This window comes from Belonocnema kinseyi, chromosome 5 (assembly GCF_010883055.1).
Source record: "Belonocnema kinseyi isolate 2016_QV_RU_SX_M_011 chromosome 5, B_treatae_v1, whole genome shotgun sequence".
Lineage (NCBI taxonomy): Eukaryota > Metazoa > Arthropoda > Insecta > Hymenoptera > Cynipidae > Belonocnema > Belonocnema kinseyi.
Genome location: NC_046661.1, coordinates 131,976,158 through 131,992,666, shown reverse-complemented (window position 1 = coordinate 131,992,666; position 16,509 = coordinate 131,976,158).

Here is a 16,509-nt window from a genome sequence, read left to right as displayed (position 1 = left end):
TCGACATTTTCAAGAGCGAAAAAAATCACGATGTCATATGAAACTTGAAATGTTTGGTATTGGATATTGTTGACAGATGACAATACGCCAATTAGCACCAATTGCCGCTAAATGGCAATACCGGTTTCATATGTATACACCTGGTAACTTTATCCGAATTGATTTAGTCCACCTTATTTTTGGCATTATTCGCTTCTATGCATTTAAGGCCTTCTGACTTTCTTCGGAAACGTATCGTCTTCGAATTTATTTTAACGTATTCTTGCACCCAAGCTTGACTTTTTTCCAGTAAAAATTATAGTTGACATTGTGGAATTTTTCGCTTCTCTGAAATACAGGCTTTTCGACTTTCTTTGAAGACGTATCATGTTATGTTGCAAATTACGTATTTTCCGATGCATTTGTCCGTTTAATTTTGAAATGAATGTGTGATACATTAAGGTGCCACAAATTGTAATTTCTATAGTGAATCTAGTTTCCAGTTTTTTGTCAATCCTTTTGTAATCTTCTTCAGTACTGAAAAGAATTACTGTTTCCTGTAAATGTTTCTTAGTCCATACGAATAAATTCATTACAATTGGGATTAAATTCTGTGCGGAGCGCTGCGGGCTAGCTTTTGCCGCAAGTCTTTTCAAATTACCACAAATTCCGTCACCTAAACTTTTTTTGTTATATAATAAATTTGTAGACCTGATAATCCATCATTTCTTTCCTGAAAAGGCAGGTCTGAAATTCTTGAATATTCATTCGATAACTATAATTATATGAATAATCACCAGCGAAACCAATTTTATAAGAAACTGTTTAATTCAATAAGAGAACACAGTAATAATATAATAACTTTAAACAAGCACAGGTTTACTTTTGATAGTAACTCTGATTATAAAGTTCCATGCATCATAATCATGTGAAAAACCGAGTTAAAAAGGAAAAGATTTCTATTATAGAGGTTACTTAAAAAATAAAACTACTAGTACCAAATCGTTACTCATAAGAAAAATTTCTTTGTTACGCTATCATTACTAACAAATAAAAGTAAATAGTTAATTCGTACGTCTAGTATGAACTGCAATTCTAAACAACATCAATTAAATTTTTTTATGTGTAACAAATATGTAAAATTGTTTGTGAGCTGAACTTTGCGTAGAATGTTAAGGATTACTTTTAATTATAAATATGAACTATTAATTATTTAAACAACTTTAATCAAATATTAAAAGTTTCTTCCTTCTTCTGCAAGTCAATTTGTATTCGATTGAACTAAGAATGCCTGTCCAATTACTTTTTTCTATTACGCTTTGTAAATTGACAAGATATATTAATTATTTGAACAATTTCAATCAAAAAATTATGAGTAAGCCCTTTTTTTGCAAGTCAATTTGTTTATGGACTTAACTAACAATGTCTATTCGATGACTCTTTTCTATGTTTCTTTTTGAATTTACAATGACCATTAATTATTTAAACTATTTCCATTTAAAAATTAGGAGTATGCTTATTATCCTATACATTAATTTGTACACGAAGTCAACTAAGAATGTCTATCCGATGACTTTTTTCGACGCTGCTTTTCCAATGATCATGAAATATTAATTATTTAAACAATTTTAATTGAAAAATTAAAAGTTTGATCTTTTTCCACATGTCAATTTGTTTACGGAGACAAACAAGAATATCTATCCGATGACTCTTTTCTATGCTGCTTTTCAAATGACAAGAACTATTGATTATTTAAACAATTTTAATTGAAAATTAAATGTCAAATTGTTGCTCCGACTCAATTTGTTAACGGACGTAACTAATAATGTCCATTCGATGACTCTTTTCCATGCGGCTTTGTAAATTTAGAAGACATATCAATTATTAAAACAATTTTAATTTAAAAATTGGGAGTTTGCACCTTTCTCTAAAAGTTAATGTGTTCACAGAGTGAACTAAGAATGTCTATCGGATGACTCTAGCCAATGTTGTTTTGCAAATTTATAAGAAGTATTAATAACTCAGACAATTTTAATTAAAAAATTAAGAATTTGCCCTTTTTCTACAAGTCAATCTGTTTACGAAGTCAACTAATAATGCCATTCGATGACTATTTTTTATGTTTCTTTGCGAATTTACAAGATTTATCAATTAATTAAACAATTTCTATTAAAAAATTAAGATTTTCACCATTATCGCCATAGAGGTATCTAGAAGAATTTTTCGGTGCGAGAGATAGAGACAAAAGACTGATGCAGCAAATCATAATCTTACTATCCGGATAAACCTTCTAACCTTTCAGAAACATGACTTTAAATACGAAGTAAATATGCGGACCAGATGTTTATGTATAGAAGTAAACTTTTTCCTCCAGAAGTTCTTGATATCATCTGGTCCTGCAACGGAAAAGTTCTACGTGACCTAAAGTGATTTTTTCATCTCAGAATTCAAATTTTAGATCGAAATTTTTAAAAACAAGATTTCCAAAAAACGTTAAAAAAAGGGCCAATTTTTCAAAAAACAAAACGAGCTTGGGCCCCTATTGCGCCTTATCACTATGTGTTTACACGTGGCTTTTAAACGTTTCGAAAGCAGAAGTATCTGGTAGGAGCAGTAAAATTTTTAATTTTTTTAATCGCCACATCTTTGAGTTTGCATTTGAATATAATAAATAATTCAAAAGTATAATAAGCTTTTGGTTTGTTAGAAATTTCTGATAAGAAAACTTTAGACATACTTACTATAATACTTCATGTATCAATAAGATACAGCTTGTATTGAAATGCTAGCATACGAACCTCCATCAACTCTCTCCATATGCTGCCAATGAAATGGCATACTTAGAACAAAATTTATAGGACTTGCAATCGAGCGTATAATTTGAAGTTTCGACATCTTTCGCGCCAGTATGGTAGCAGTCCATATTTTGTATACTATCAAAGCCCTGGTGTGTAAGACAGAGCCTAATCCTTCCGGCATTTGATGCAGGGTTCAATTGTTTATAAAAAATCGTAGGTGGCTCTAAGCAAAAAATATGTTCAATTTTTGCAATTATGGTTAGATTTTCCAGCTGTTTCGACCCCTGTGTGGATGGACCACCGAAAATCTTTTCATTCAACATCTCAAAGACTTATTATCTGTCTGCTGGAAGGCTTAAAGCTTTATTCACACATAGTCAGATGCATAGAGAGAATAATGCTCCTTTGAGAAACTAAATGTAGCATCTCAGTGAGAAATCATAGCGGGCAATGAACAGCTTCACCTTTAAGATAGGTATCTTTTAAAGCGCTGTCGTTAACCGTGAGACTCATTGACACGACAGAGACTAATACAAGCCAGAACGTACCCCAATGCCACATTCAGGACATGTAGCATCAATGAAGGTGTTGAACAAGGTATCTGCGACTGAATGGCTTGTCATCCTGGTTTACGGACCGGCGACCGAGATCCTTGGCCTGAATTTTATCTTATGTAAATAAACAGAAGGTTACTTTGAATTCATTTATTCAGACGTCAGCCATTAAAAATGTATATTAGAAAAAACTATTCGTGACTTATCGGTAGCTTATCGGTCTTCTACGCCCTCTGATTTTTATACGATAGAGCTGGTGAGTGTCAAAAGAAGAAACCAACAAGCGGAATAATGATCTGTGAGATCAGGTGTTTCGAAAACAAAACTATAACACTGTTTATTTTTAATTACCCAGAATAAGATTACAATAGAAATTTAATACGTGGCCATGGCGGCCATTGAAGTTCCAAGACCAGCTTACACGAGTATATGGGACATAAAATTAGCCAAAAACGTGATTAAATCTTAATTTAAGCGCATGGGACACTTTATCATATTAGAAATTCAGTTTTCCAAACTTTTTATTCACAATTTTTAATTTAAAAAAAAATAGCACGCATACATGAAGAACAATCACGTGGACTACTGTCTATAATATTTTATTTCAGTTTTAATACTTTATCAGGAATGGTGCCGAAGCATAAACTTGGGAGCGATTTTCTTATCATAGTAAATTAAATCGGTCAAAAAATCTAACTGTAAAATATGAAGGTTTTATAAAGCATAATTAGACTAAAATGTAAATAATGTGACTCTGTGATTTCAATTTTGACGAGTTTTGCAATTACTTTTTTTTTAATTGGCTGATAAAATGTTAATGTCTCAGAACAAGAAGATTAATTATAATAGATAAGATAAAAACTGCAGGATATATTGTGCAATACAATAAACCACAAGAATTATTATTACTGACACTGATAAACAAATTCTGCATTTGTTAGTTGATCAGTTTTTCATCTACCTCGTAAAAATGAGGATCTTTTATACTCAAGTCTTCACATCAACATTCATCATCAGCTCTAGTCGTAAATATTTACTGATTTCAGAAATTGTAAGAAAATGCCCAGAATTTTCAAGCTTAAGAAAACTAGAAAGAATTGAGTCTTAAGGATTGATTCTAATTTAAAATAATTTAAAGGATTTTAAATATATCTGGTATTTTAAGAAATTTGAAATTGATTTTAATAACTTAGCGGCATTTTAAAGGGTATTAAATATTTTAAGGTATTTTTAAGAAATCTACAAAACATATTTTTATTCACATGAAGTTGGGTTTAAAACAAGTTTCTAGAGGGTGGAATTTTTTCGCTTTCTCCTAGAATTAGGAAAAGTGTTTAAAAAGCTTATAAAACCTGAGAACTGCGAATCCCGTGCACAGTATACCTTTTGTTGTTCAATTTCATGCACTCTGTCCTCGTGGGTACTTTGAAAATATTTTGGTCTATTTATTTATCTAAACTAAAAGTATGATACCATTTTCTTACGACGTGCTACTCTGATGAAGGTTGGGTTCATGAAGTATACCACCTTTATAAAAACTGTAATCTTCTCTTTCTTTTTTTAGAATTAAGTTCACAGTTCGAATGCTTACCAAAAGGCGACCTTCTTTCTGGTGTTTTTTGTAGCAGATATTCGTCTTCTTCTTTCAAAAGAAACAATTCACCTGAAAGATTTTCTTCTCCTGCCGATTCTTTTCTTCATGTCAGTTCCGAGTCTCCTACTGGCAGGTCCATGGCTCCTCCTGCCAGGCGTCCTCCCTTAAGGCGTCCTCCTCCTCTTTTCCAGACAATGGCTCCTTCTACGAGACTTCCCTCTTCTGACGGATACGGATGTGAACCTGAAAAACTTCCATTTATTCGGCTTCATTCTAATATGAATCCGCATCAGATATTTCAGCTTAGAAGATACACTTTTCCAGCCAATGCACCACTTAGCATGAGAATGAAAAAGCGTAAATTTGAGCCTATGCCAACTCAGGAACAAATTGTATTAGCAACATCAGATAGGGATGTCTTTGCAATTTTGGAGAGCTTTAATATTCTTGCTGGTATATATTTAAGAAATCGCGCCGGAGTACGGACCAAAATAAACATCGAAAGAGGCACGGTTACCCACTTCACCGAGGAAGAAACCGATGAAACTTCAGTAGGTCACAACAACTCAATCATGAAGAATTATATAGTACATCATATAAACCCTCGGAAGAAGCACACTCGTCTATACCATCATCCGTGAGAGTAAAAAAATGCCACCTGCGTGGGCACATTCTCATCACAACTTTTGTCTTAATTTCTTTTTCGTTTTTGTGTTGGTTTTCAACAAATTTAGTTTTTTATGTTTTTAATGCTATTTTTCAAGATCAAGCAAACAAAAACCAGAACTATCAAAACATTATTCATAACAAATGAATTCATTTTTACATTTTCATCAGAGAAAGTATTAGATTTGTGTAAAATTTGACCCTACTTCCAGTTTTTGACAAATGTGGACCTTTTTAGACCCCTGAAATCCGAAAAGCAGGTTTCTTTTTAATATTCTGTCTGTATTTCTGTATGTATGTACCTCTTTCGCTAGGTCTGTCTCTCTATGAGCACGAAAACTTTTCAAAAAATTAATATATCAGATTTTTCTTTGATACACTCTTTCAATATCTCAGAATGAAGCTGAAGTTCATTAGCCAGCCATTTATGCAACGCTGTGAACGGTATCAAACCTCAACTCCGCAAATTTGAATCTTATATATTAGAAAATAAAAATTAAAAAAGTGAGTGCATTTCAAAAATGTTTAGAACCACTTTTTGTAAGATTCCAAAATTTTCTGTACGGATAATCATAGTACTTAATAAGACTGCACACTGAAGAAGACGGCGGGCATGACCCCCCCCCCCCCCCCCCCAATTTTCCACTTCATCAGCAAAAGCTAGAATGGGAAACATCACCAAACAGAATTGCGTGAAATTTATTGAAACAAGAAAAGTTTCAAGAATCGCTGGTAATTTATAGAATTTGCGTAAGTTTTCGGAGGATTCTCGAAGCGTCGTGTAGGGCTCCAGGAAATTTAAGTAATATTCTAAGAAATTTAGAAATAAAGAAACTGAAGAGAATTTACGAATATTTTTTTTCTTTATAGCCAACTCAAACCTAGTTGAGAGCAATGGATCCTGACGACTTGGGGGAGGGTGAGACAGCAAGAGAGGACAACCAGGAAGACCCCGATTTTCTGGACATTCCGTGTTTTAGCGAAAGGCAGGCTAACGACGGAGCCATGTTGGAAGGATCGATTGAAAGACAGGATGGGCAATCTCGGACCAATCTGGGTGCAACAATGGCGCAGTTACCGGGCTAGGCATACAACCTATCTAGGGATGTCCTTTGCGAAATTCTAAGGGGCTGCAATTAAATACGTGCGGGAAACCGTTGAGACTGTGCAGGATCCCCCAGAGGTTTCTGGACAAGGAATCGGGTTCCACCAACCGATACTGCAATACCGAAAAAGTACCAAGGAGTAATTAGGAGGCCTGAAGGCCACGGTAGTGCCCAAGTCTGTTAGACAAGAGGCTGGGAACACCAAGTCTCAGAGTCAAGAAGCCGGAGCGTAACAGCACTAGTGTTGGGTAGTAACTCGTTAAAAGTAACGAAGTAACTTTAAAACTTAAGTTACTTGTAACTTCATCAGTAACTTTGTTACTTTCTAAAAAAGTAACAGTAACGTAACTTAGTTACTATTTTCCCGGCAACTAATAAATGATTCTACTCGTCAGATGACATATTGGTCGGCTTTATACTGACGAGCGCAAGGTTAGCTATACGCGCGTAGAATTATTGGGCGGAGCGAAACCTTCGCGCCAAAAATGTCGTGAAGAAAGTGTTGCCAACTTTAATTTTGATGACCTACGTTACCGACAGTTTCAATCAGCTGACGTATTTAAATCTTATGAGCTGGCAACAATTCTTCCACGCTGTTTTCGGGAATTACTCAAACTGATTGAAAATGTAACCTTCCCTTTTCCCTCCATTACCATTTTGTTAAGGGAGTCGGATGTATTTATTATAATCATTATTGATAGTATTTATTGATTAAAAATAGATCCGCGTTTCTTGGCATATCCGCAGATGAAAAAGTTGCTTTCAGCGCGTGCATCTTAACAAATCGGAGCAGCCAGGGAAATGAGAGGGACTTCACTGTAGTTGCATTTTACACAGAAAACAAGAATTTCCAACAAAGAAGTTTAATTTTCTTCAACAAAAATTAATTTCTAGCCCAAAAGATTAACATTATACCAAAACAGACGAATTTTCGAACAAAGTGGCTAAATTTTCCAAATAGTTACATTTTAAATTTACAAAGTTAATTTTTTTGAAAAAAAACACATTTTCAACAAAATATTTAATCATGCAATTGAAGAGATGAATTATAAACAAAAATTATCAATCTTAAACTAGAATAGACTAATTTATAATTATAAAACAATGATTTTTCCATAAAATAGTTAAATTTTTAACCAGAAAGTGAAATTTTCTACTAAAATATTAAATCTTCAACTGGAACAAAAAAATTAAATTTTTCAACAAAGTAGCTGAATTATCAATTAAAAAATAATTCTTAACTACAAATTGAATCAATTCATTGTGAATTTGAAAAATTCTTTTTTTACAACAAAACAACAGCGAAACAATATTTTCGCAAAATTATTAATTAATTTAAGGCCATTTGATGAGTGGGTCACGTGACCAGGTTCCTACCTTACCACCACTTTTTTATTTCGCAACTTATAATCACACAAAACTACACATCGAGTTGAAAATTTGGGATACTAAACAAGAAGCACTAAGAATGGTGTGTCTGGTCCTAAATCTCTGTAATTATGAAAAAAGTTTTTTGTTGTAAAAAATTTTCTTTGCTTTTTCTATAATTATTAAAGTTTTGGACCAAAACCACTCGTCACATGACCTTAATATGAATCAGAATAATTCTGAACATTCTGAATATGAGCGATCTTCCAAGGCTTTCGTTTTCTCTTACCATAAAAAATAGTTTTGCAAAGATTTCATATTTTAACTTTTTACTAGTTGCTTTCCTTTATACAATTAACTGTTTCACTCTATTCTGTTTTCTTTTGTTCTCTGAGCTCTTCTAATTTTTAATGCACATCACTCCTTATTAATTGCTATCCAAAATCCATCATACACAAATATCCAGACTCAACTGTACTCTAAAAAGATTTTCCTCTTCACCCATCTAATATCTACAAGCTCTCACTCCTTCGCTCATTCTAAATCGTACCACCCTAATCCATGTATCTTCCTCTCTCATTTTTGCAAGCAGTCTGGTCTCATCACACCTTTAACCACCATATACTCCTTCTCCAACATCAAAAACCTTCCTTATTTTTTTCTTGCGTTGATTTCATTTTCCCCAAATTACCTCTCGTCTCAACGCATCGGATTTCACCCAAGCATACTTGTGCTATTCTGCTCCTCTCTCTACTTTTTATCTCATCTTCGAACCTCCTGGGTCTCTTAAATTGTCTAAATAACATTTTTTCTTACTATTTCTCTCCTTAACATCATACACCTTCAGTTTTCTCTTCTAAATACGTTTTAAATGGCCTTGTGGTTCCTCTTAATATTACACATCAAGTAAAAGAATAAGTAATTTCGTACTTTCATATTATTACTTTCTATTCTTGATTTTTGATTTCTATAAAAGAAGTTACAAAATCATGAGAGATAGCATCCTAAAAAAATCAATTAGTAATTACAGTCAAACTTTGATAACTTGAATCTTGGATTATTTGAATTTTTTTCTTATTCCCGGCCACAAGTCTTATCTTTCACGCGTTAAAAATATTCAGAACTCGAACTTCGATAAATCGAAGTTCGCGAAAAATCGAACAAAATCTTCCTGCTGAATGGACTTTTCAGACTCGATAATTCGAATGTCAGTATGTACAATATACATTCTGGCAATTTTTAGGAAGGTCATTAATGCCTGATTCATGAACGCCTGCTCGATAATAATTTCTTAAATGTCTGATGTTTTAGTGATAAAGTTAAAGCGAGGCGTGAAGTAAAAGACAGAGTGAAGAAGAAAAAAGACATTGCAGCATCATTCGGAATTCCACCAAACACTTTGTCCACGATTACAAGAAAGAAAGTTGAAATTATTTCTGAAGCTGAAAAATCTTCATTTCAACCTGATCGGAAGCGAATGAAGCTTTCTTCTTTTCCACGCCTAGAAAAGTGTACCCTAAACTGGATGCTTCAATTATGAAATAGATTGAGATATGTATCTTTAAAAGTGTAACCTGGCTTACTGGAAATATATTTGGAGGAGGGCATTATTAATGTTGATTTTCTAGAACGAATACTTGCGTTCAAAAATGATGAATATCATGGAGGAAAAAGAGGCAAGAAGGAGATCACTGTCATGGTTGGTTCCAACATGCCTGGAACAGAAAAACTTTAACTTCTCTTAATTAGCAAATCAAAAAACCCACTTTTTTCTGCAAGAGTCAAGTCCATACCAGTGACTTATGAAACTAATGAAAAAGCGTGGATGACTTATTCAATTTACGAGTATTGGCTTTAAACAATTGATAGCAAATTATACCCAGAAAAAAGAAAGGTTCTAATCTTTCTGGGCAATGGTCCAGCTCACCTGAAAATCTTGGTTTAGACGTTTAAGGCTGTAAAAATTGGTCATTTGCCTCCCAACACAACTTCCGTATTGCAGCTAATGGATCTGCGCATAGCTTAAAGTTGATTACCGAAGAAAAGCAGGATTTACGAAAACTAATCAAGAAGAGAATACTAAAGTGAGCAACGTAGAAGAATACTTGTCTGAAGAGTGGTCTCATTTTCAGATCAGAATGGGCTTTGAAAATGTAGCGTTTAAAGATTTTTTAAACGTCCACAGCCAGCTACTTTCCACAAAAAATTTCACTGATGAGGATATTTCAAAGAATGTGAGTTTGTTGTTAAGAATCTATTGAATTTGTGAAAGTTCCTATCCTTTTAAATTTCATTAAACATGCATATGAATTGTACAATAGGGTAGAGTTCAAACAATTCGACTTTTTTGATCATTTTCACTCCGCCCTATTTTAAAACCCTCTAATCGTATTCTGCAAATGGCTTGACAGGAAATTTTTAGCCAACTTTACGTGATTGGGAATTTCTATGACAAGAGAACCAGATCAAATTACGAGGAATAATCTTAATATCAAAATTGAACTCATATGCTATTTGTAAATCCCGATATTTCTAGATTTTCGTCTAGATATAATTCTTCGATAAATCGAGTTTTCGATACCTCGCAGTTTTTGGATTTCCTTGTTGGTTCGAGTTATCGAAGTACGACTATCGCCCGAATTATAAATTTTATATGAAACAATACAAAAAAATCGGTAAAGAATTGCCACTAGTATCTCAGCTTATCATCGAACATCCATTCCTGAGTGAATTTGATTTTTTTAAATAATTAAATTAATATTAAATATAATTATTCGTTTAAGATTTTCTTTCTTCTTTTTAACATATATTGCGTAAGATTTTACGCATTTAAAAACTTATTTTTAAATAAACGCGATAAGAATAAAATGTTTAATTAAGTTTATGTCTTTTTATTATTTCGAATCTAGCCTGTGATGACATACCCCAATTTTATTCCTTGGGCTGGTTTGAACAAACAAGAACATAGATATCTCAGAAAAACTAGCTTGATGAGTCAAGCTCGTGATACCAGCATACTAATCAGATCTACTATTGATCAAGTTCTTTATTAACTTGTAGATCAGTTTTTCCTACACTTGCAAAAAATGAGGATCGTTTATACTCTGGTCTTAACCCTGACAGTTATTCTTAATTTTATTGGTAATACATCACTTAAAATGATAACTAATACTAGATAATTTTAAAAACGTCCTTAAGCTGCAAATTCTATTGATAAAATTCTCAATTTATTACCTTTTGAAGCTTTTAAACACCAAATTGAAAGTTGGGTTTCTAATCCCTTCTGATTTTCGAATAGGTTATTTTAAAAAACGACATATTGGCTTGCAGAAGAAACCTTTGTGCGATGAATTGAACAGTGAATTGTTTAACGTTTCAATAACATCATACATAAAAATAATTGCTAAAATTCAAGTTTTTAATCATTTTATAAAGCTTGTATGCACACAAGTTTTAAAAATAATCAGAGAACCATAAATTTTTATTTTGAAAGAACTGCATTAAATGACCCATATTAGGAATTGGATTTTCTAGAAGTGGAATACAAATAAAATATAACAAACACATTTGATATAAATTATTTTAAATTACTTAGAAGTCACTTAGAAAATCAAATTCTATCAGCAGATTAGATAGAAATTTTATTAAATTTAATCTATCGAATTTCACAAATCAAATTCTATCAGCTCTATGTAATTCAATCTGTAGTTTGCGTCATTGTTTACTTTTTTATCAGAAGTTCCTCACTGCGACTCTATCAAATCTTATCGGCACAAGACTTGTATCAAATTCAATTTGTACATGAATTATGTTGTATGATTTCAAAGGTTCATATTTTCCTTAAAGAACCTTAGGGGTTGTTCAAAGAACAAACAATCAAAAGAGTTTATCGAAATGTGCAATATTCATTTAAATTTCCATGATGAAAATTGATTAGGTGCAAAAATATTTGTAATTTTTGAATTATTATTAAATCACAAGCATGAAATCAACTATCATTTTCTGATAGAATCCAAATCAAAAAACAAAATAATGAATAAAAAATACCACTACCAAGCAACTATTAATGCAAAAAACATTCGTTCTTTAAAAAAAATGTCATTGTCTGTTTGTTCTTGCAGCGGTAAGTTTGCAGTTTGAATATTTGCCTAATGGCGCTCCTATTCCTGGTGTTCCTCGTGGAGACCCATCTTCTTCTTCTGAAGGAAAATATTCCACTGGCAGTTCTCTTTCTCCTGCCAGACTTGCTTCTCTAAACATAACGTCTTCCCCTACCGCACCTCCTGTTCGTTCAAGGTCACGGTCTCCACCTGCCAGCTTTCTAATTCTACCCACCAGGCTTCCATCCACTGACGGACGTATACATGGACTTGAACATCTTGAATTTATTCGGCTTATTCCCGAAAAAAATCGGAACCAGCTATTTCAACTTCAAAGATACACTTTTCCTGCCAATAAACGAATTAAAATACTCGCAAGACGGCATAAATTTGTTCCCTTGCCAAACCAAGAACAAATTGTATTATCAACATTCGATGGTTACGTCTTTGCAATACTGGACACAACTTATACTCTTGCTGGAATATATAAACAGACTCCTCGCACTCACAATAAAAGACGAATAAAAGTCCACATGGAAAGCTGCACGATTACTTCTATGACTGAAGCTGAAATCGCAGAAACTCCAGTAGGCTCCCAACGCCCAATCCTATCTTATTTTAGCGTAATGTATTTGATGAACAGTGATGGGTAATTTTTCTTTTACAAACTATATACGACTTTAAGTTAATATTTCTAAAATAGACAGAGTAAAATTTTTGAAAGAATCCAGTCTTTCCCAAGCTTAAAAGTCGTATATTTCGATTGCCTAACAATTTCAAGAGCGTATTTACCTATACGAGAATCGTTTATTCATAAATTTATAGAATTTCACTACCGTTCATCTCAGAACTACAAGGGTGGGGGAGGGGCTCTCACGCCCGAGCAAACATGTATTTTCTAATCATCATAGCTTGCTTGCTTATAAGTGTGTTTCTGAAGTAATAATTCAATAACTTAAAACAAGCACAGGTTAGTTTTGATTATGACTATGATTATAAAGATCCATGGATTATAATTTTTTTAATAACAAATATATTAAAGTGTTTGTGATCTGAACTTGGCATAGAATGTTAAGAATTTCTTTTAATTATAATTATGAATAAAAAGTCAATAAATTATACTTTTCAAGGCTTAAATCTTTCAGCAATGCCCTAGACAATATTTTGTATAAACAGGTAACAAAATTTCATTAAATAATGGCTTGTTAAATGTTTGGCAGACAACAGCAGAATTTCAGCTGTAACCACATCTCTCGACCATGAGATAAGTAATTGCTGTCTTTGACAGATTCAATATGACGATCCAGTAAAAGAATCGTGCACCCTGAGAACACGAAGCGACCTCCGTAAGGTCACCATTTGCATTTACGCAGGGAGTCTTTTAGCATTTCGTAGACATGCAGGAATACTTTTCAGTCTATCGAGCATTAAAAGCTTAGCACTTCCAAGAGAACCATACTTAAGACGACCAGCTTAACAGAATATTCCAGATATGACAGTAATATATCTGCGCCGTTTATTTTAGCTAATGCTGAAAATTCGATAAGGAACATGTTTTATTTTTCTGAATGAAGAACTATGTTAGGCCTCGAGTTCGTGAGAAAAACAATTGTAGAGCATATGAAGTTCCAGTATATGCTAGACTTCCAATTTTCGATATTTGACTCTATATTCCTCTGAGCGTTTAAAAAAGCAGTATCGTGGCAATGCGATTAGAGTGAAAAATATGATTATGGAGGAATCTTAGGGCTGCAAGGTGTCTTTCGATTTACGTGATTCCTGTACGAGTTGGATGACTAGATGTATAAAGGATGCATGATACGCTCTGTAGCTATCAGAAGAACATCTTGCCTCAAAATGTGGCAAAGGCATGTTCAAGTGGAAATAGGGCTGCCTTCACGCGCGAAAATTAAGCCCACCGTGTCCTACTATAATCCAGGTGATTTAAAGAAAGCAAAAGTTAGCTCAGATGACCTTTACTGATCCTTAACATTTCCTTGCTACATTTCTTCTCGAGCGGCTGTTCGCTGCAAATTTTCTTCTCTGTTCTGTAGTTCAGCGCCTTCAGAAGTAAGTACACAAGATATATAATGTTTGATGCATTTGGCTTACCCCTCATATTGAAGACCAGGCCAAGTTTTTTAGCAGCCTATTCTGCTGCTTTGTACAGAAACACTCTCTTTCTCACTTCTTCCTATTTCCTGGGCATTTTAAGAAAAGGGTCGCATATATTTTCAAATATATGTGCTGTAACCAGAATAATCCTGTTTTGAAGACATTCGAAATTCAGTATTTAACATCTGACTTGAGGGCGTAAAATGTAAAGTTGCGGAATAGACGACTTAAGTTGCATGCTTTTTTTTCATTAGCATAATCTTTCGTGACCCGACATTAAGATATCTGAGTTGGTCTTTTTTCCATGGAATTTCTGAGTTTTTGGAAACAGTACCGATTTCTCTATGCATCTCATTATGTGTGGATAAACTTCAAAATTTTGCAAAAGATAGATCATATATCTATGGAAGATTGAATCAAAAGTTTTGCGGTAGTTAATCCAGATCCTTGATACGCAGCCTTGAAGGATGCTGCGTCCTTACTCTCCTATTTATCCACGAGCACGTTCTGCAGATACCTTGTTGCGTCTTTCTTTAAGCCGCTTTATTCTTACATCTCATGCCACATTGGTCCGATTTCGTTTAGGTATCTGTTTAGGTATGTGCTGGAAATGCGGGCCAGATGCTTGTGCGTTGAAGGAAACATCTTCCAGCAGAAGATCTCGATACAATTGGTTTTGGGGCGGAATTGGTCTTTATGCTTTTTAATACTTCTTTCACCTGCTTGGTAATAATAAGTGATAATTCATCATCAGATGTTATGAGCCCACTGCACGGATCGTTGCAGCTATTTCTGTTTGTAGCAGATAACTTGTTAAAGGCCGTCAGATTTGAACACCCAATCTGTCTAATAAGTTACTTCGATCTGCTACTGCAGGACTTTATCACTGATTTTACATCCTGATTGCGGCTTTAAAGCATGCCCAAGTGTGTATAGATCTCACCAGGTTTAGCGTATTTAATAACACTTACATTCTCAAGCTCAGGATCCCTGGCAACGCCAATAATGTTTCCTTTTTTAGGATAAATTTTGGCACACTTATCTAATTCAAAGTCTATACTAATATCTCCTGTGTACTACTTGATGATATTTAAAGGACTCTGAAGTTTGCTTTTACCAGAATTATGGATATTTAGGTCATCCATATAAAATACGTGAGTGTTCTTATGCTCGCGATGATTAGTGACGCCACAGAGGTATCCAAAAGAATTTTTAGATGCGAGAGATAGAGACAGAAACTGATGCCATAAATCATAAGACTCTTGGTATCGCCCTGAAGAATACCCTACTGATAGGTGACGTCGTTCGTTGTCACACGGTGATTTCCAAATGAGATAGTGAATCTAGCCTTTCATCAGAAACATGATAAGTTTACGAGAGGTCGAATCGAAAGCTTTTCGGTGGTCAATACAGACCATCGTTCAAACGCGCTGATAGGCTACTGCGTTCTTTCAGACGCAGCTGTTAATAAGCAGGTTCTCTCTATACAGGATCAATTTTTCTAACAATCCTATTGTCTGGACAGCTGTTGAACTCTCATGCAGTGTGTGCAATCCTGCTATTGGCCTGTAATCCTATGGGTTGTACAAATTGGTTTTCGGTGCGTCCTAATCCCATATCCATTGCGCAGTAAATGTGCGGACCAGATGATAACAAGAGATATTTCGATTTTCACTCATGTTAAAAACTACGAATTTTGTAGACGTTTCGTGAACATTGCAGTTCACTTCTTCAGAGCTGACCTGAAATTGAGGTATCAGGTTATGTTGTTCTTATGTATACTCTCTATAATATCTGTGATTGGCCAGAACGCTTCATCGTGGGGACTGGTCGAACTGGTCAAATAAAATTTTATGTCCTGTTTTGATATGATGTTCCGCTAGTGTTGATTGCGTGAAATGTCTTAGTCTGACTTCACTCTCATTTTCATTCATACGTTGGCTCACCGCTTTCCTGGTTTCTCCAATATAGACGTTGCCACAATAACATGGGATTTTATATACTCCTGGATCACTTAGGGGTGCCTTTTTGTCTTTAGGGTTATTTAGTAGTTGTCCTATGTTCGCAGGTGATTTAAATATGGATTGGAGGTTGTGTTTGTTGAGAATTCTTCCTATTTGTTCTATAACACCTTGGATGCAAGGTTGGGTGGTGTCATTTTTTTTTCTCTTTTTCTTTCGTAACACCTGATTGGGCAATCAGGTTCGACCAGTCCCCTACGGTGGGGTT